The following is a 20,917-nucleotide window of genomic DNA, read 5'->3' as shown; positions in this document are numbered from 1 at the left end:
CAGGGATAACTCTAGGCCCAATGCAAAGTCATATAGTCTCTCACAACATATGGTCCAGATATCTCCCCTTATGCCTAGTGCCCTTTTGGTTCGGTACCTTCCCACCTATGAATGGTATCCTCAACAGGAGGCATCTGTTGGATCCCATTCCTTAACCCAGTGATCATCTACATATAATGGACAGGATGCTCTCCATGTCATCTCATTGGTTGGTTACCAGTCTTGAGTGCCCAGAAGCCCTTATTTATTATATGCAACCCTCCAACCCTATGTTGAAGTGGGCTTGCTTGACACTTAGAACCGAACCATTGACATCAAAGGTTAACCGGCTTCAATACCCCTACCGGAAGGGTAGTAACACACATAAGGATACCTAGCCCAACATTTCTAGACTCCTAGCATTCATGCACTTAGGTCTAAATGCAAGCATATAAGGTCACTAGGGTAATAGGCAACCCACAACCCTAGCCGGTAAAAATAGAATGAGAGGAACAATCCCATTCAATGTCATTCACTATCATATCATTCTCCTATTGATAACAAAAGATTCAAAAGAAAGAATAATTCACATTCATATAATCATACCTTCCGTTTATCGCTAATGGAATGAAAATAGCAATACTTAAACATACAAGACATGGTTAGTTTCTTCCTCACCTTTCAACTTGATTTTTGTTTCTCAAAGTCACAATTTCACTCACGAGAGCCGGTGATTATGTTCAAAATAATCCTAATCATATAAGAGAAATAATAGACAGCAGTTGTAACTTAAATGGGTTTCAAAAGATATCCAAAATCATCTCACAAAAACCCAATTTGTGATACGGTTTAAAACCCGCCATTCTCAACCTAGTTTCGGTGAAAAGTCATTATTTCACCACCGATTCGAAGTCAAATTGAAACGAAACTTTGGGAGTGTTAATTAATAGCAATAGGGTCCTAAGGTATCATCAATTTGACCCAATTCATTCTCAATCAAAAAGCCCCAAATTTTGGCTCTTGCGAGTGCTTACGGGCGCTTGCCGGTGTCTATGAGAGTCAAAACGCGAAATCGTTTGTAACAATTCGCACAAACTACTCACAAACTAAAGGAAAACATAAATAAAAATATTTACAAGCATTCATTGCACCTAACATGCTTCACCTACGGAAATCCAACATTTAATGTGAAGAAACCTCACAAACTTATGTTTAAAGAAGAGTGTTTGAAGGATTCTCACCTTTTCCAATGATTCCGCTATGATTCAAGTCTCAGCCCGCCTTCGTGTGGGTGGGAGTCAAACTTCTCCTTGTTTTCCTCTCCTCTCCAAGCTTCAGCCTCGCCTTAGCATTATAAAATGCATGTAGGAGTGAATAGAAGCTTAAAATAGGGTTTTAAAACACAAATTCCCAATTTTGCTCCGACACTGGGGGGGAGGTCGGTCTAGGGCAGTCAACAGATCCAATCAACCAGCCCTTGGTTGACTGTTAAACCAAGGTCCAAATCGGTGATTAATGGCTTGAAAGAAAGGTCTTTTGACTGTCTTCGTTTGGGTATATTTACCTCGTCAATTGGACTCTCCATCGCCAATCTACGGACATGTCAAAATGATCTTTTAATACCGTCGTGATTGACTTTCTCTCTCCTCTTAATCCCTAGGAGAGGTGTCAAGTCATCATAAGGTTCATCAGCATTGGGTCCACTTTTGAATCTTTGGGCTCGACTTGAATGGTTCAAAGTTGTTGCCGACTCGAGACCCAGGTTTGAGGTCTCAAAGTCATGGGTTAACGGGTTAGAACTCCGGGGGATTTCACATAATCTATCCAGATATATGGGGCCCTTCTCCAATTCTCTTGACAGAAGGACATCCTTATTATGTTAGGTTTCTTGATGCTTTTAGTAAGTCTATTTGGATGTATTCAATTACCCTTAAATCTGAAGCTGTACCTATGTTTCAAAAGTTCAAAGTGTTGGTTGAGGATCATTTGAGCAGAAAATTAAGATATTTCATAGTGATTGGGGTGGGGAGTCCTTAACAATCTTGGATTTTCTTGAGCAAGCTAACACTTCATTTCGTATTACATGCCCTCATACACATGAATATAATGGATTTGCAGAATGCCAACATCGTCATATTGTAGAGACTGGGGTAGCCTTTCTTGCACATGCCTCTATTCCTTGGAATTTTTGGCAATATGCATTTATGACAACAGTTTTCTAATCAATCAGCTTCCCGCTCCTATACTACAAAATGTCTCTTCAATGTTTCGATTGCATGGTGCACATCCAACTTATGATCACTTATGGGTATTTGCATGTGCTTCCTACTACTTTTGCAACCCTATAGTCAATACAAGTTGGAATATAGGTCTGGTATATGCATTTTATTGGGGCATAGTGCTCGTCATAGTGGCTATATTTGCTTTAACAATGGCACAACCAAGAATGTCATTTCTCGGCATGCTTTTTTTCTTATGAAATCTATTTTCCTTTTCAGGAAAGCTCCTCTACTAGGTCATCTGTAACTACCCCTCAGCCTTCTCTACTTGGACTTCCTCCCATTCTACATTGGTTTTCTTTAACCATCTGCAGCCCTAGTGCATCAGCATTTCTCAACGCCTCACCATCCTCTCTACCTGTTTCCCCTTCACCTAGGACATCAGCTTCACCCTCTCCTTCTCCTACCACACCCATTCCCACTAATGACCTTGTGGTTGATGCGCCTATACTCCTCAACCTCCTCCCAAGCATCACCCCATGGTAACTCATCAACAAGATGGAACTCCCCATCCCAAAGTTTAGGGATCAACCAAAGCCCTTTTACCATTGAACCCACCTCCCTCACTATACCCAGAATGGCATCAAGTCATGGATGTGAGTTTAATGATCTTCTAAACAATGCTATTTGGACCCTTGTCCATCCTTTTGAATGTTTAAATATTGTTGTTACAAGTGGGTGTTCCGTATTAAGAGAAAGGTTGATGGGAATCTTGATCGATACAAAGCACACCTTAATACCAAGGGATACAACCAACATGAAGGCCTTGATTATCAACAAAGATCGTAGCATGATAGGTGGTGTCAGTCTTCTTTGCAACTGAGTTTGCTATTATACTTGGTAAGACACATGGGTCCATAGTTGTATGGATAGACAAGGATTGATCTTCAATTATATGTTGACTTGTGGTAGCATGAATGGTGGAATCTTGAAGATTTTCTCTTATAGTGACTATGTATTTCCTAGGTATTAGTTGGATGATGGATCATCTGGTCACTGGATTAGATATGGATCCATATAATGTAGTGTTAGAATGAATACTGAATAAAGCATTGATTGAAACAAAAATGGATCAAAGCAATACAAAGCTTTAAAAGCAAAAAGAATAAAAATATGTTCATCCCTGAGCTTACCCTTCAAGTGTTTCGATTAAAGAAAAATAGGACGTTTTGTACCCAAAGTGCCCAAACAAGAAGAAACATGAACATGAAGAGGATAGCCTTAGAAGCAAAAGGAAAATTTGTTTTTGCTGAATTTCCTAACATCTATGTTGTTGATGCATCAAGGAATGATATAGAAGGACAAATAAATTTAGTGGCCTGCATGAACTACTGTACACTCTTAATGACTTAAAGGATGAAAGCAAGGGGACTTGGAAGCCAACTAAACAATCAAAGAAACTGGCAAGCTAAGGATTCAACAATTTAAAGGATGAAAGAAAGAGGACTAGGAAACAAACATTTTGTTGTTGTTGTTGTAACAAACTAGGAAACTTTGCCTTGATTACCTTTTGGAACCAATAACAAACGAACATGATGGAGGAGGGAAAAGCTAAATTTCGGATGAGAGAAAATTTTAGTGACGGCCAAAATTTGTTGCCACTAGGGAGAGGGGAGGACCTCCAATCTGCTCAAGGGGGTGATTGGTAGGTTTCTTACACTGGGTGTATTGGGAGGGGTTTAGGAATTTCCCTGAAAAACCTTCCAGAGCCGATTCAAGATGGAAAATATAGGTGTGTGGTGATTCCTCAGCCATTGTATGAGATGCAATGTAACTAGTTAACGTCTACTTTAATTGGCAGGCTTGATTTCCGGTAAACCACTATGGAGGAGGTACGAAAGGAGGTGAAAGTGTGGAAAGTAGTGTGCAATCAGCCTGCGTTCTATTGGGTAGAGATTCGTAAGTTTTCAATTCAATAATGAGGGCAATGGACGATGTTTGGAGGCATGGTCCATGTAGGATTGGTTCTCAATTAGTGAGGTCTCAATGATGAAGGCCATGCTTTAACATTAATGCTGCCCAACCTTTTACGAAATTTCTTTGGGTGTGTTTTCTCTTGTTGCCGTTGGAAAACTGGCATGTACGTGGAATGTTTAGAATTACAAAGGCAGTGGGTCATCCTATTGCACAAGACAATAGAACCAAAGGAAGGAATGTTTGCGAACTTTGCCCATGTCCTGGTTCAACTAGACAAAGAATTGGAGCAAGTGAGCGAGGCTCAAGTTGAGTGGAGTAAACATGGATAAGGGAAGCTCTTTAGTCTTAGTCAAAGAGCAGTGTAGGAGGATGGAAAGAAAATGTTTTCCTCCAATAAGCGATTTTGTCACTCGGTAGTCCAATGTACCTTAAAAAAATCTTGACCTTCTGTGATGATGGAGAAGCTGCTGGTGACGGGGAAGAAGACCATCAACGGAGCTCCGATGGTGCAAGATGCGGTGGATGGCGTGGATAGGTAGGAATCCATTTTGAGCAAAACTCTAGCAAATTTAGCAAGAGATTTTGTGGAAACCTCCACTTTTTCTTAGTCCTATGATGCCCAAAAGCTGTAGATATCTCTAGGTTCCATGGGGAAGAGATGGATGAATCATAGAGGTTTAAATTTTGAAATTTCTGAAAAGGGCAGAATAGTAACCACGTCACCAATAGAGGGGGCCCATACAAAGCAAGTTTCCCAAGAGGGGGGATTCTCACAGTCGGATTATGGGGAGAACTTGGAGCCTACCACGAATCAAATTGAGGGGATGGATGATGAAGTGGATTCTAAGAGTTTTTTAGATTTTGAAAATTCACAAAATTTCAAAAATGATAAAGTGGTAGACACATTGTTGAAAGAGGGGGCCAACAAAAAGCAATTAGGACAGACGGTAGATTCTCATAATTCAGTTTATGGGGAGAACTTTGAGTCTACAAAGAATTCAATTGAGGTGGCCCATTTGGAATCTCCTCTATACATGGAGGGTGAGTTGACCGTTGATAAAGTATCTCATGATTTAATGGCCAATCCAACAGTTCAGTTAAGTGCTGCAGTGAGGCCAAGACGTTGTGGTATGTGCTTAACCATTGGGGAAAAAATGGCAACTTGGTTGGCAAGGGTGAAGGAATCAACCTCGCTCACAGTTTGTGGGTCTAGATGATTAAAGGGTGATCTCAAACAGTAGCTGAAGGGAGATTGCTTTTGAAGAGATTGATCGAGTCTTAGTGGAAAAAGAAAACAGTAGGATCAAATCAAACTTAGATTATTGGCTCTTCTGATGAGGAAGGGGATTTTCAAATTGATGACATTCTTTTAGAATATCAGTGGTGTAAGGAAGAAGGCAAGTTTCCATGCTTTGGAAATGTAATTTTTCTTGATGTGATATTTTCTTTTTTCTATTCTTAATTTAATACACATATCCTTTTAGCTCAGAAAAAGAAGGTTTAGAGAGCTACCATAGCCCTTTTACCATTGAACCCACCTCCCTCACTATGCAAACAAATACCCAGAATGGCATCAAGCAATGGATTGCGTTTAATGATCTTCTAAACAATGCTATTTGGACCCTTGTCCATCCTTTTTGAGGTTTAAATATTGTTGTTACAAGTGGGTGTTCCGTATTAAGAGAAAGGTTGTTAGCAATCTTGATCATTACAAAACACGCCTTAATACCAAGGGATACAACCAACATGAAGGCCTTGATTATCAGCAAAGATCTTAGCATGATAGTTGGTGTCAGTCTTCTTTCCAACTGAGTTTTGCTATTTTACTTGGTAAGACACATGGGTCCATAGTTGTATGGATAGACAAGGATTGATCTTCAATTATATGTTGACTTGTGGTAGCATGAATGGTGTAATCTTGAAGATTTTCTCTTATAGTGCCTATGTATTTCCTAGGTATTAGTTGGATGATGGATCATCTGTTCACTAGAGTAGATATGGATCCATATAATGTAATGTTAGAATGAATACTGAATAAAGCATTGATTGAAACAAAAATGGATCAAAGCAATACAAAGCTTTAAAAGCAAAAAGAATAAAAATATGTTCATCCCTGAGCTTACCCTTCAAGTGTTTTGATTATAGAAAAATAGGACGTTTTGTACCCAAAGTGCCCAAACAAGAAGAAACGTGAAGATGAAGAGGATAGCCTTAGAAGCGAAAGGAAAATTTGTTTTTGCTGAATTTACTAACATCTCTATTGTTGATGCATCTATGAATGAGAAAGAAGGAGAATAAATTTATAAGCCTAGGTGAACTACTATACATTCTTAATGATTTGAAGGACTAAAGCAAGAGGACTAGGAAGCTAACTAAACATTCAAAGAAATAGCAAGCTAATGATTCAACGATTTAAAGGATGAAAGAAAAAGGACTAGGAAATAGACTTCTTCTTTTTTGTTGTTGTATAAAACTAGGTAACTTTGCCTTGATTACCTTTATTGAACCAATAACAAATGAACATGATGGAGGAGAGAAAATTTGAATTTCGGATGAGAGAAAATTTTGGTGACGGCCCGAATTTGCAACCACCAGAGAGAGGGGAGGACCTCCAATCTTCTCAAGGGGTGATTGGTAGGTTTCTTTTACTGGGTGTAATAGGGAGGGGTTCTGGAATTTCCCTGAAAAACCTTCTAGAGCTGATTCGAGCTGGAAAATATAGGTGTGTGGGGATTCCTCAGCCATTGTATGATATGCAACGTAACAAGTTCATATTTGCTCTTATTGTCAAGCTTGATTTCCGGTAAACCACTATGGAAGAGGTGCAAAATGAGCTGAAAGTGTGGAAAGTAGGGCTGCAATCAGCCTGCATTCTATAGGGTAGTGGTTTGTAATTTTTCAATTCAATTATGAGGGCAATTAATGGACGACGTTTGGAGATGTGGTCCACGTAGGATTGGTTCTCAATTAGTGAGGTCTCAACAATGGAGGCCATGCTTTAACATTAATGCTGCCCAACCTTCTATGAAATTTGTTTGGGTGTGTTTTCTTGTGTTGCCGTTTGAAAACTGGCATGTATGTGGAATTTTTTGAATTACGAAGGCAATAGGTCATCCTATTGCACAAGATAATAGAACGAAGGAAGGAAGGCTTGCGAACTTTGCCCATGTCTAGGTTCAACTGGAGAATTGGAGCAAGTGAGTGAGGCTCAAGTTGAGTGGAGTAAACATGGATAAGGGATGATCTTTAGTTTTAGTCAAAGAGCAGTGTAGGAGGATGGGAAGAAAATGTTTTCCTCCAATAGGCGATTTTGTCACTTGGTAGTCCAATGTACCTTATAAAAATCTCAACCTCCTGCGATGGTGGAGAAGCTGTTGGTGACTGGGATGAAGACCCTCAACGGAGATGCGGTGGATGGTGTGGATAGGTAGGAATCCATTTTGAGCAAAACTCTAGCAAATTTAGCAAGAAATTTTGTGGAAATCTCCACTTTTTCTTAGTCCTATGTGCTAAGAAGCAATAGATGTATCTAGGTTCCATGAGGAAGAGATGGATGATTCGTAGAGGTTTAAATTTTGAAAAATTTTGAAAAGGGCAGAATAGTAACCACGTCACCAATAGAGGGGGCCCATACAAAGCAAGTTTCCCAAGAGGGGGAATTCTCATAGTCAGATTTTGGGAGAACTTGGAGCCTACCACGAATCAAATTGAGGGGGCGCCCGAGGAAGAGATGGATGATGAAGTGGTTTCTAGAGTTTTTTAGATTTTGAAAATTCACAAAATTTTGAAAATGATATAGTGGTAGACACATTGCCAAAAGAGGGGGCCAACTCAATGCAATTAGGACAGGAGGGAGATTCTCAGAATTTAGTTTCTAGGGAGAACTTGGAGTCTACCAATAATTCAGTTGAGGAGGCCCACGTGGAATCTCCTCTATACATGGAGGGTGAGTTGACCATTGATAAAGTATCTTATGATTTAATTGTCAATCCTACGGTGGGCAGGCCAAGACGTTGTGGTATTGGCTTAACCAGTGGAGAAAAAATAGCAACTTGGTGGGCAAGGGAGAAGGAATCAATCTCGCTCAGAGTTTGCGAGTCTAAATGATTAAAGGGTGATCTCAAACAGTAGCCGAAAGGAGATTGCTTTTGAAGAAATTGATCGACTATTAGTGGAGAAAGAAAATAGTAGGATCAAATCAAACTTCAATTATTGGCACTTCTGTGAGGAAGGGGTTTTTCAAATTGATGACATTCTTTTAGAATATCAGGGGTGTAAGGAAGAAGGCAAGTATCCATGCTTTGCAAGTGTAATTTTTCTTGATGTGATAGTTTCTTTTTCTATTCTTGATTATTACAAATGGCCTTTTATCTCAGAAAAAGAAGAAGGTAACTTTACCTTACTTCGAAAAGGAAACTATCATCTAAATGGGGTTTATTATGGTACCATATCAAATCAATTCATATTATCTACTATTAAGTACATGGTGCTAGAATAATATGGTAGATTTTTAATACCGTCTGCATTTGGAGACCGTACATAATGCTGAGTCAATATGGATATCTCTTGATGATACCATGACAAACATATATGATATCATTACGTATTTATAACTCTATACCGAAAAAGTTCATCATCTTTGTTTGATGCATATTAATACCCTTAAAAGTAGATTTTAGTAGATCTCTTTCTGAATTCGTACTAGAAATCTTTTCTTAGGTGCTTTTCTGCCAAGAAACCGTTTCCCCCCCCCCCCCACCCTCTTCCATTGAAAATTCCCTTATTTAGGTATTTCCTTGATGGTCCAGAGTATTAATAGGATTTGGTACAAAACAATAACCATGTTCATAATGCCTATATATACAAAAGGTATGATATTTCTTTGTCATTAAAAGCATCTGTCTAAGTACTTCACCAACACGAGCTTTTTACAAAGAAATGGCTTCACTCAAGCTTCAGTTAGTCTTTCTGTTTGTCCTCTCTCTTATTCTCTTTGCTGGATCTATGGGTAAGTGTCTCCTCTCTCTTGCTAGATTTCGTATAAATATAGAAATAGAGATGCAAAAGCTATATTGATTCTTCCACTTTTCATTTTTATGCAGCAAGAGAAGTGAGGGAGTTAAGTGGAACTGCTAAGGATCCTGGTTTCACTTTCCAAGGACAGAAAATAATGTACAATGTGAAGGATATAAGTGAAATTGCAGAGCAAAAAGAAAAACCTTGTTTCTCCTGCAAAGGAAACCATAGGGCATAGACTCTTATGTCTTGGAGAGGGATGTGCAACTGGTCCTCAATGTGAAATAAATTATGAAAATGGAAGTCCTGTAATATGAAGGAATAAATAAATAAGAGCAAATTTCTGATTCTTCTAGATACATACCTCCTATTTATTAATACTCTCTCACTAAAATTTTAAAATAAGAATTCTCAAGAAGCAAATTCTTGTCGCTCCTTTATCCAATCATGCCTACAATTTTAAAGGAACAAAAAACTCAATTTGGTCTTCTAGGTGAATACACACTGTGCATCATAGTGAGGGCATCGGGTTGGAAACTCCCTATCCAAACCACGGATATAATTTTTATTATAAAATATATTTATATAGTTTAGTAAAATTTTAGTACTAAATTAGTATATCGAGTGTTTAGATAATCAGTTATACCTTACAATTAAGATTTTTTTATTAGTAACTATGGTTTAGACTCTAAAAAAGACTTCTTTTCCATCTCTTCACCAGCTTCACCAGCTTCTCACAATTTCTTTATTGTTTTCCCAATATTTTTATAAATTTTCTTCTAATTTTATCTCTCACCTTCAATGATTCAACCTACTAAAAGATTTTTCTAATAATAAGTACTTTTATTCAAGGATTATTTCTTAATTTTATTTTTACTATGGGGGGGGGGGGTTTGGGCGAGCCTTGATTTTATCCTCATTTTCTTTGCCTAACCCCTGGAATGGAATCTTTCTCAATTGAATAGGAGTCGTTATATTTTCCCACCATAATGGGGATATTTCTCTTTAGATGCTGAGCAACATCCATATTTTTTTGTAGATCAAAATTTTCTCTAGAATTCCAAAATAATTTGAGTAAAATTAATGTACTTCAATTAAGAATTACATTTAATCGACATTTAACCAGATTGTTTTAGGGCCTGTTTGGTTACATGAATCTAAGAATTATACCCGTTTGGTTGTAAAAATCTCTAGATTGATGAAATCTAGAGATTCGCCTTTTTACACTAAAAACGCCCTAAACGTGAATCTGTAGATTTATGGGTAAGGGGTGAAATCCAGAGATTTCAAAAAACTATACATTTGCACATTCACAAAAATCACGTTGATCAAATAGTTTTTTAGGATGAATCCACAAATTTCATTCCACAACCAAACATTTTATTTTATAAATTATGACTCCATAGATTTGAAATCTCTAGATATTTGAAATCTCCAGACTCATGTAACCAAATAGGCCCTTAATTTGCTGTATAGCATAAATTAAATCCAGAATTTAGATTTGAGGATTTAAGTTGAACAAACCTCAATATGAGGTGAGTATTTATTTGGATTCACATCCTCTACAATTTCTTAGTTGGGTTTTAATTGTGACTATTGGATAATTATCTGTCAAGGTGTCACAATCCTTGATATGAATTACAGGTAAATATAGGGGCCAGGAATTCTAGAGGATGTAGATCACACTCCTCCCAACCATGGAATAAAATATCCACGAAAAAGGAATCTCCATCTGTAGTGCTTGTCAACAAGGGAAAGGACATAAACTTCCATCTTATCATTCCACATCAATTTCTCATGGTGCCCAAGATCCAATTTTCCACACCCCACCCAGCCAGATCCGATCATACCCAGATACCCGTGGGGGTGATACACTGCAGGACGTAAATTTTGTGACATTCCAAAGAAATATATGATATAGCATATTTAGAAGGACAAGAATAAATCAATTTCACATATCAAATTATGAAATCTGAAGTATCAATTACAATCATCCAAGACATAAATAAAAAAGTTATAAAATCAAAGTTCAAGGAAAGAAAGAGTGTTTGCAGCGGAAAATGTTCAAGAATCTTGGTAAAAGATGCCCTTGTCTCTCTCGAATTAAATCAAAGTGTAGATGTAGAAAAGTGCCATAAATGACATAAGAGATTTCCTATGGATGGCGAGATCTCTACTACTAAAACCCAGCTCTATAGCAAGCATCGTGGCATGAGTATGAAGCTTTGTGTGCTTCAACTTCTTCCTTAATTGCTCCTTCAAGATATTCTCCCTGCGACGAATCCTCCATTTCAGAGGAGTCATCATAACCTGTAAAGAAATCTAATGAACAAATACATATAAATGAATGAGTTCCATAGAACTCAGCGAGGTCAACTAACATTCATGTCAAGCATCAAATCGCAAATTTCACATCATATTCATAAATGATGATATAAGTAATGATATTAATATATATAAATGCAAGATTATGATGTATGCCCATAACTCTATCATGAAGTCTCTATGGTAGACATGCATTAAGTTTAAACACCAATCTCTTTTGAGCGGTCTCAGTCACTCTCTCTCAACAAGAGATGTTTATTGGGTTCTCCACACTTGTTGGGTAAAATCCTATCAAGCCATGGTTGGGGTATAAGTCACCACTTTCTCACATCACAGTTTAGCATGAGATATGGTGGGTGTCAGGGATAACTCTAGGCCCAATGCAAAGTCATATAGTCTCTTACAACATATGGTCTGGATATCTCCCCTTATGCCTTTTTGGTTCGATACCTTCCCACCTATGAATAGTATCCACAATGGGAGGCATCTATTGGATCACATTCCTTAACACAGTGGTCATCCACATATAATGAATAGGATGCTCTCCATGTCCTCTCATTGGTTGGTTACTAGTCTTGAGTGCGCAGGAGCCCATATCTATTATATGCAATGCTCCCACTCTATAATGAAGTGGGCCTGTTTGACACCCAGAGTCGAGCCACTAACATCACGGGTTAATCAACTTCAATACTCTTATCATAAGGGTAGTAGCACTCATAAGGATAACTAGCCTAACATTTATGGACACCTCGCATTCATGTACTTAGGTCTAAATGCAAGCATATAAGGTCAATAGGGTAATGAGCAACCCACAACCCTAGCCAATAAAAATAGAATGAGAGGAATAATCACATTCAATGTCATTCATTCTCATACATTCTCATATTGATAACATAAGATTCAAAAGAAAGAATAATTCACATTCATATAATCATACCTTCCGTTCGCGCAAAGTTACGCACAAGCATATCATGATAAATATCAACTAAAGCAATTTATATTGCTAATGGAATGAAAATAGAAATACTAAAACATACAAGACGTGGTTAATTTATTCCTCACCTTTCAACTTGATTTTTCTTTCTCAAAGTCACAATTTAACTCTCGAGAGCCGGTGGTTATGTTCAAAGTAATCCTAATCATATAAGAGAAATAATAGACATCAATTAGAACTTAATTGGGTTTCAAAAGATATCCAAAATCATGTCACAAAAACCCAATTTGTCATATGGTTTTAAACCTGCCATTCTCAACCTAGTTTTGTCGAGAAGTCATTATTTCACCACCAATTCAAAGTCAAATTGAAACAAAACTTTGGGAGTGTCTAATTAATATCAATAGGGTCCTAAGGTGTCATCAATTTGACCAATTCATTCTCAATCAAAAAGCCCCAAATTTTGGCTCTTGTGAGTGTTGGCGGGCATCTCTGAGAGTCAAAACACGAAATTGTTTGCAACAATTCACACAAACTACTTACAAACTAAAGGGAAACATAAATAAAAATATTTTCAACCATACATTGCATCTAACATACTTCAACTACCAAAATCCAACAATTAATGTGAAGAACCCCCCCCCCCCCCGACTTATGTTTAAAGAAGAGGGTTTGAAGAATTCTCACATTTTCCAATGATTCTACTATGATTAGTGTCTCGGCGCACCTTTGTGTGGGTGGGAGTCGAACTTCTCCTTGGTTTCCTCTCCTCTCCAAGCTTCAGCCTCGCATTAGCATTATAAAATGCGTGTAGGAGTGAATAGAAGCTTAAAATTGGATTTTAAAACACAAATTCCCGATTCTGCCAATTGACCCCTAAACCAAGGTCTGAATCGGGTGATTAATGGCTTGAAATAAAGGTCTTTTGACTATCTTCATCTGGATATATTTACCTCATCGATTGGACTCTCCATTGCCTGTCTACGGACATGCCAAAAACGTCTTTTAATACCATCGTGATTGACTTTCTCTCTCCTCTTAATTCCTAGGAGAGGTGTTGATTCATTGTAAGGTTCATCCATCAGCATTCGATCCACTTCCGAATCTTTGGGCTCTACTCGAATGGTCCAAAGTTGTTGCTGAGTCGAGGCCCAGGTTCAAAGTCTTGAAGTCATGGGTTAACGGGTTAGAAATCCGGGGATTTCACATAATCTATCCAGATATCTGGGGCCCTTCTCCAATTCTCTCAACACAAGGACATCCTTATTATGTTAGGTTTCTTGATGCTTTTAGTAAGTCTATTTGGATGTATTCAATTACCCTTAAATCTGAAGCTTTACCTATGTTTCAAAAGTTCAAAGTGTTGGTTCAGGATCATTTGATCAGAAAATTAAGATATTTCATAGTGATTAGGGTGGGGAGTCCTTAACAATCTCTCATTTCTTGAGCAAGCAAACACTTCATTTCGTATAACATGCCCTCATACACATGAATAGAATGCATTTGCAGAATGCCAACATCGTCATATTGTTGAGATTGAGCTGGCCATTCTTGCCCATGCCTCAATTCCTTGGAATTTTAGGCAATATGCATTAACCACAACAGTTTTCTAATCAATCAGCTTCCAACCCCTATACTACAAAATGTCTCTCCAATGTTTCAATTGCATAGTGCACATCCAACTTATGATCACTTATGGGTATTTGGATGCACTTGCTACCCACTTTTGCAACCCTATAGTCAATACAAGTTGGAATATAGGGCTGGTATGCATTTTCTTGGGGGATAGTGCTCGTCATAGTGGCTATATTTGCTTTAACAATAACACAACCAAGATTGTCATTTCTCGGAATGTTTTTTTTATTAAAGCTATTTTCCTTTTCAGGAAAGCTCCTCTACTAGGTCATCTATGACTACCCCTCAGCCTTCTCCTTCCATTCTACATTGGTTTGCTTTAACCAACTGCAGCCCTAGTGTATCAGCATTTCTCAACACCTCACCATCCTCTCTACCTGTTTCCCCTTCACAAGAAGAAACATGAAGATGAAGAGGATAGCCTTAGAAGCAAAAGGAAAATTTGTTTTTGCTGAATTTACTAACATCTCTATTGTTGATGCATCAAGGAATGAGATAGAAGGAGAAATAAATTTAGAGGCCTGTGTGAACTACTATACACTCTTAATGATTTGAAGGATGAAAGCAAGAGGACTAGGAAGCTAATAAAACAATCAAAGAAACAAACAAGCTAATGATTCAACGATTTAAAGGATGACAAAAGAGGACAAGGAAACAGACTTTTGTTGTTGTTGTTGTATCAAACTAGGTAACTTTGCCTTGATTACCTTTTGGAACCAATAACAAACGAACATGATGGAGGAGAGAAAAGCTGAATTTCGGATAAGAGAGAAAATTTTGGTGACGGCCAAAATTTGCAACCACTAGGGAGAGGGGAGGACCTCCAATCTGCTTAGGGGGGTGATTGGTAGGTTTCTTACACTAGGTGTAATAGGGAGGGATTCAGGAATTTCCCTGAAAATCCTTCTAGAGCCAATTCACGCTGGAAAATATGGGTGTATGGTGATTCCTCAGCCATTGTACCAGATGCAATGTGACTAGTTCACGTTTGCTCTAATTGTAGGCTTGATTTCCAATAAACCACTATGGAGGAGGTGCAAAAGGAGATGAAAGTGTGGAAAGTATGGCTGCAATTAGCCTGCATTCTATAGGGTAGAGGTTTGTTATTTTTCAATTCAATTATGAGGGCAACGGACAATGCTTGGAGACGCGGTTCATGTAGGATTGGTTCTCAATTAGTGAGGTCTCAACGATGAAGGCCATGCTTTAACATTAATGCTGCCCAACCTTTTACGAAATTTGTTTGGGTGCGTTTTCTCTTGTTGCCGTTAGAAAACTGGCACGTACGTGGAATGTTTTGAATTACGAAGGTAGTAGGTCATCCTATTGCACAGGACAATAGAACGAAGGAAGGAATGTTTGCAAACTTTGCCCACGTCTTGGTTCAACTGGACAAAGAATTGGAGTAAGTGAGTGAGGCTCAAGTTGAGTGGAGTAAACATGGATAAGAGGAGCTCTTTAGTTTTTGTCAAAGAGTATTGTAGGAGCATGGGAAGAAAATGTTTTCCTCCTATAGGCAACTTTGTCACTCAATAGTCCAATCTACCTTAAAAAAATCTCGACCTTCTGTGGTTGTGGAGGAGCTCCGTGTGATGGGGAAGAAGACCCTCAATAGAGCTCCGATGGTGGAAGATGCGGTGGATGGTGTGGATAGGCAGGAGTGCATTTTGAGCAAAACTCTAGCAAATTTAGCAAGAAATTTTGGGGAAACCTCCACTTTTTCTTAGTCCTATGATGCCCAGAAGCTGTGAATGTATCTAGGTTCTACGAGGAAGAGATGGTTGATTCGTAGAGGTTTAAATTTTGAAAATTTTTGAAAGGGCAGAATAGTAACCACGTCACCAATAGAGGTGGCCCATACAAAGCAAGATTCCCAAGAGGGAGATTCTCATAGTTGGATTCTGGGGAGAACTTAGAGCCTACCACGAATCAAATTGAGGGGGCGTTTGAGGAAGAGATGGATGATGAAGTGGATTTTAGAGTTTTTTAGATTTTGAAAATTCACAAAATTTTGAAAATGATAAAGTGGTAGACACATTGCCGAAGGAGGGGGTCAACAAAAAGCAATTAGGACATGAGGGAGATTCTAAGAATTCAGTTTCTGGGGAGAACTTGGAGTCTATCAAGAATTGAATTGAGGGGGCCCGTGTGGAATCTCCTCTATACATGGAGGGTGAGTTAACCATTGATAAAGTATCTCATGATTTAATGGTCAATCCGGTGGTTCGATTGAGTGTTGCAGTGATGCCGGGATGTTGTGGTATTGGCTTAACCAGGGAGGAGAAAAAAGGGCAACTTTGTGGGCAAGGGGGAAGGAATCAACCTCGCTCAGAGTTTGCGGGTCTCGATGATTAAAGGGTGATCTCAAACAATAGCCGAAGGGAGATTGCTTTTGAAGAAATTGATCGACTATTGGTGGACAAAGAAAATAGTGGGATCAAATCAAACTTAGATTATTGGCTCTTCTGATGAGGAAGGGTTTTTTCAAATTGATGACATTCTTTTAGAATATCAGGGGTGTAAGGAAGAAGGCAAGTATCCATGCTTTGCAAATGTAATTTTTCTTGATGTGATATTTTCTTTTTTCTATTCTTAATTAATACAAATAGCCTTTTAGCTCAGGAAAAGAAGAAGGTAATTTTACCTTACTTCAAAAATGAAACTATCATCTAAATGGGGTTTATTATGGTACCATATCAAATAAATTCATATTATCTACTATAAGTACATGGTGCTAGAATGGTATGGTAGATTTTAATACCGTCTACATTTGGAGACCGTACATAATGTTGACTTAATATGGATATCTCTTGATGATACCATGACAAACTTATATGATACTTATAACTATATACTTAAAAGGTTCATCATCTTAGTTTGATGCATATTAATACCCTTAAAGTGGATTTTAGTAGATAGAGTTCGTTTTGCAAAAAAGGATCCAAAGAAAATCTGTTTTTGAATTCGTACTAGAAATCTTTTCTTAGGTGCTTTTCTACCAAGAAACAGTTTTGCCCCTCTTCCATTGAAAATTCCCTTATTTAGGTATTTCCTTTGATGGTCCAGAGTATTACTAGGATTTGGTACAAAACAATAACCATGTTCATAATGCCTATATATGCAAAAGGTATGATATTTCTTTGTCATTAAAAGCATCTATCTTAGTACTTCACCAACACGAGCTTTTTACAAAGAAATGGCTTCACTCAAGCTTCAGTTAGTCTTTCTGTTCATCCTCTCTCTTATTCTCTTTGCTGGATCTATGGGTAAGTGTCTCCTCTCTCTTGCTAGATTTTGTATCAATAGAAATAGAGATGCAAAAGCTATATTGATTCTTCCACTTTTCATTTTTATGCAGCAAGAGAAGTGAGGGATTTAAGTGGAACTGCTAAGGAAGTGGGAGATCCTAGTTTCACTTTCCAAGGACAGAAAATGATTGACAATGTGAAGGATATAAGTGAAATTGCTAAGCAAAAAGAAAAACCTTGTTTCTCCTGCAAAGGAAACCATAGGGCATAGACTCTTATGTCTTGGAGAGGGATGTGCAACTGGTCCTCAATGTGAAATAAATTATGAAAATGGAAGTTCTGTAATATGAAGGAATAAATAAATAAGAGAAAATTTCTTGTTCTTCTAGATACATACCTCCTATTTATTAATACTAAAATAAGAATTCTGAAGAAACAAATTCTGCCTCTCCTTTATCCAATCATGCCTACAATTTTAAAGGAACAAAAAACTCAATTTGGTCTTCTAGGTGAATACACAATGTGCAGATTATTCCTCAAAGATCTAAAGGTTGAGTAGATTTTGGATGTATCATTTGGCGCCGTCTGTGGGAAACCCTCCAAAAAGCCATGGTTACTAGATCAACAGCTTTAAGGAACCAAGGCATCCCTCCTCCTCCTCCTCCGGAAGGAGATCCACCTCCAGCACGAGACGATCTTCTTGAAGGAAGTCATGCTCGGGATGAAGATGTCCATGAAGATGAAGGGCTGGTTGGAGGTGAGCACTTGAACAACCCACACAACCTTCAAGAGCAAATAGATCAGATGCAGATCCAATTTCTGGAGATGCAGCAAATGCTTCAAAAAGGGGCGAGACATTTGGGAGCTCCTAGAGATCCAAATCACTATGATCGGGAAGAGGCCCAGGATCAAACGCGAAGAGCTGGGATACGACTTTCCCCTATCCAAGGACATTCTCCTCAAAGAAATAGATATCAATTTGAAGGCCATAACTTTAGGGAAATCCTGATGAAGATTGGGAAGGCTGATCCAGAGCCAAAAGAGTGGCATAAATACCCAAGCGGGATGAACAACATGGTCGAGAACGGGCGCAAGGGAGCAGAATTGGGACTATCACCTGACGGGAATGAGGGTTGCATAAACGTACCCCAACGTCCTAGCATTCGGGTAGAGATAGCGTTCGAACAAATGGCATTCGAACGGTACACATTGATCGGGAATTGGGGGACATTAATCAGAAATTGAGGCAACTTACAAGAGGAAGAAGGACCAATGACATATACTCTGTCATCAGAAAGAATCCATTCGTGAACTACATTGCCAAGTATGAGTTTCCCCTTAGTTTCAGACTCCCCACATTTTCTCCATTTGATGGATCAGGAGATCCAATAGCGCATACAAGTTATTACCAACAGACCATGGTTGTTGCTGGTTATTCGGACGAAATAATGTGTAGAGTATTCGGATCATCACTCATTGGAGCAGCAAAAAAGTGGTTCTCGAATCTACCATCGGGAAGGATTGGAGATTTTGAAGAATTGGCTCAAAAGTTCATCGGTTGTTTCCAAAGTGGAATACAGACCAAGAAGACCAAGGAAGCATTGTTCACTGTAAAGCAAGGAAAGAACGAGTCTATTTGGGACTACTTGCAGAGGTTCAATAAAGATACAATGGAGATCGAGAACTTGGATGAACAAGTAGCCAAGATTGCTCTTTTCACGGGCCTCACCAATAGAAAACTTCTAGAACTACTGCTTCAAGATATGCCAACCACTTATCCTGAACTCGTACAAAGGTGTCAAAAACAAGCTGAAGTGACTCAGATCCTTGATGCTCGGCAAGGAGAAATCAAGGCTTCTAACAAAGATCAGAAGGTACCTAAAAAAGGCCGAGGATCTAAGATGCGAAACAACGATAGAGATAGGAAACAACACTCAGGATGGAGGCAGAGATTGCCCGAACATGCGGAGTATATACCACTAAATGCCCCATAGTCGAAAATCTTGATGCAAATCAAAGATCAAGATATCCTAAAATGGCCACTGAAGATGATTGCCAAACCTGGGGAGCGAAATATGGAAAAATATTGTCATTTCCACAAGGATTATGGACATTATACGAACGAATGCCGTCATCTAAAGCCAGACATTGAAAGGCTAATATCTCAGAGGCATCTATCAAACTTTGTTAAAGGGCAGGGCAATGATCGGGAAAGAAGAGCAGCGGCTGAAAATAGAAGGGAGCGTTTGGAAAGCAGGGATCGTCGAGCCAAAGCTTGTCTATCAAAAAAAGGAAAGGAAGTCGTAGGAGCAAGCCAATCTCCAATTCTCACCATATTCGGGGAGCCGGAGCCCGAATCCCTTAGAAAGCTAAAAGAAAAAGCTAAGTTTGTGGGATCAAGAGAAATGCAGAAGTGAAAAAGACCAAATGTGGAAGAAAGCATCACTTTTAGTGAAGAAGATGGAAGAGGCGTGTGCACACCTCACAATGATGTGATCGTTATCAAAGTCGAGATCAGTCGACGCGATGTACACGGAGTATTGGTAGACACAGGGTCATCAGCAAATCTCTTGTTATATGAAGCATACCAGAAGCTAAGGATGGAGAAAGATTTGTTAAAGCCATCCTCAACTCATCTATATGGATTTGTTGGATCATCAGTTTGAAGTTTGATCAAAGAAGGAGAAAGAGGAAAAGAAATCCGATTTAGAGAAGGAAGAGGGGATATCCTGTTTCTGAGTTTGCTCTATTAAGTTTCGATCAAGTCCTTCATTGGATGGTCATCCAACTTCCAATCGAGCTAATTTTTGGACAAGAGCTTCGTAATTTCTTACTCTTGAAATCTCATGGTGGGATTATACATATGACCCCTCAAAGTCAATGTGATTTATTCGCCACCTAGACAAGTGAATTTATTGGTTGGGTCAAATTAGGATCTTAGAGTTTGTTTCAATATGTGTCAAATTGAGTCAAGGAATCATATCCAATGTAATCTAAGAAATCACTCTATAAAAAGGGATAAAGCTCCAATCATAATGGATGAATTACATACAAGAGAAGTTGTTGGAGACGTTTTCAGGAGCAATAGAGGAGTATCAAAAGAACATCAAAGAAGTATTAGAGGAGCTACTACCTAGGATGGAGTTTTTCTTCCTCTAGAGTGATGTTTCTTATAACTTATTCTTCTTCTTCCATTGCTAGAGTGTAAATGGATCCTTGCATGAATTAATTTATTGATTCTCTCTTTCATGCAATACAATCCTCTATTCCTTGCTTTCTTCAATTTTGTTCATAATGTCTTAATGACTTGCCAACATTCATGAATTTCTTGGTATGATTTCATACATGTAATAGTAGAGAACGCATGATTTTACATCCCTCTAGTCAGTACCTTATTACCCGAATACCCGAGGTGTGATCCACAACCCCAAAGATCAAGTCTTAGACAATCATCCAACCATTCCACACAATAGTCCAATCATGAGAAAAAATAAATCAATGTATTAATATAATTAAAGAATTAAATCAAAAGTTAAGGATCTCAAAATAGAATTAGAGTGTGGAAGCAATGTCTAATAATCAAA

Source organism: Hakea prostrata, chromosome 10 (assembly GCF_041222555.1).
Source record: "Hakea prostrata isolate BN-2017 chromosome 10, UWA_Hpros_2, whole genome shotgun sequence".
NCBI classification, from domain to species: Eukaryota; Viridiplantae; Streptophyta; class Magnoliopsida; order Proteales; family Proteaceae; genus Hakea; species Hakea prostrata.
Note: the sequence above shows the minus strand (reverse complement) of the source record.